Source organism: Triticum urartu, chromosome 5 (assembly GCF_003073215.2).
Source record: "Triticum urartu cultivar G1812 chromosome 5, Tu2.1, whole genome shotgun sequence".
NCBI lineage: Eukaryota > Viridiplantae > Streptophyta > Magnoliopsida > Poales > Poaceae > Triticum > Triticum urartu.
Window position 1 is genome coordinate 644,883,668 of NC_053026.1, and position 2,104 is coordinate 644,885,771.

A 2,104-nucleotide genomic window follows, 5' to 3' on the forward strand; every position below is an offset into this window, starting at 1 on the left:
AGGAAGAACTGCATCATCTTCAACATGGTCATGGTGACCAATGCCTTCAGCAGCGATGGGATCAGCTGCTGGAAAGTCGTCAGCTTCATGAGGCTCTGTGAAAGCAGGCTCATGGACAGTCAGTTGACGATCTTGATGTTCAGTGTCTGGGCGAACCATGGATATGGGTTCAACAATAGGTGCTCCATCAGCCCTCTTCCATCAAATCCATTCTGAAGAAAGCATCCTTAACTCAGCACGGTGAAAATAGCATCAGTGAGCGATGACATCACGGATAACCGGGTTTCTGCTCTTGTCATTCCCATGAACTATCATTCCATAGTTGATATCTCCTGCCTTAGGGTTTTCCTTGACAGAACTTTGAGTTCTCATGCTCCTTGTTTCAGTCTTTCTCCGATACACCTTGATCTCGGGTATTGACAACTTCCATAGTCTGCCAAGTTCCATAAGGGTAGCCTTCCTAGGTCATACAAATCTAGGAATTCTTCAGAGCCTTCAAATTCTACTTGTCTTCGATCTTCAACCGTTGTAGTTTCCATTATTCAGATGCACGGAAAATACTCTTCATTCCAAAGTGGTCTTAGTTGTCCGATATCTTGTACTTCTTGGAGTGGTCTCATCAGTCTAATCTTCGTGTGGTCAAAAGGGAAAAAGGTATGGTCTCACTAGAATGGAATTTTTGAATAAGCTCGGAAGAGAAGAGATGTAAAAGATCTTTTGAAAGGGAAAGTTGTAGAGAAAAATCTTTGCTATGGGCTTGCCAGTTTCTAGGGTCATGTCCTACAGTCAACATGTGCTCTGATACCATCTTGTAGCGACCCGACCCGAATGGATCAAGTCTCTGTGCTTAAGTGTCATCCCTGGATCGGTATGCTGACACACACAGTACTCGAGGATTTATAACAGAGGTAAATCACATGTATAAAGTAACGTAAATACTATTACCTTGATCCAAATAGCGGAAGTAACAAGGTTGTGGATTCCCATCAACACCAACGGCAAAGTTGAGTGTAGAAATCGTAACCCTAACGTATCACTTACTCGTCGTAAGATAATCCTACAACATGAAACGTTGCAGCCACAGAGGGTCAGTACATTGAATGTACTGGCAAATTCACACCATAGAGAATGATGAATAAAGGCTATCACTACATGCATATTTGGCTGATGGAAAAGCTCTATGGTTATAAGGTTTTTGTGAAAAGCCAATTTTTCCCTACTGCAAAGGAATAAATTTTATTTAACTATCATGCTGGTTGTTAAACATTGAGAATGGTTGACAGCATTCTCAATCCCAATTAAGTAACATCATTAAACCCAACAAAATTAATTTAAAGTAACGTGATGAGATTCACATGATAATCCAAGTACTAGATACTCAAGACGTCCATAACCGGGGACACGGCTAATCATGATTAGTTTATCACTAGTAGAAAAAGGGTCAAACGTGAAGCACATTAGTGCCGGTTTGTATTTGAGCCGGTACTAATGGTACCATTAGTGCCGGTTCGAACGGATTTGCATTAATGCCGTTTCGTGTTGAACCTTTAGTACCGATTCGTGGCACGAACCGGTACTAAAGGGGTGGTGGCAGGCTGGCGTCAGGCCGGGGCCCCACGATGACCTTTAGTACCGGTTCGTGGCACGAACCGGTACTAAAGGTCTAACCTTTAGTACCGATTCGTGCCATGAACCGATACTAACGGGGTCTGACCTATAGTACCGGTTGGAGACACAAACCGGCACTATAGGGCAATTTTCAAACTTGAAAAAATCATAACTAAATCATCCTAATTCAGAAAAATACATATAATATATCAAAATTTGCAGAACATATAATATCATCCTAATTCAGTTTTCTGTTTCGACAAATTTTTAAAATCGCAAAATTCCAAAGAGAAAATAGAGTTTTTGGGTGTTTTAGACGTTTTTTGGACGTTTTTAGCGTTTAGTTCTAGGGTTTATATTTTAGCGTTTAGGGTTAGGTTTTATGGTCTAAACGCTTAGTTTTTACTGTTTAGCATAGAGTTTCCGACGTTTTAAGTCCCGGGTTTAGGGTTTAGGACAATTTTTGAAATGACAAATTGTAAAAGGAAAAAAGATA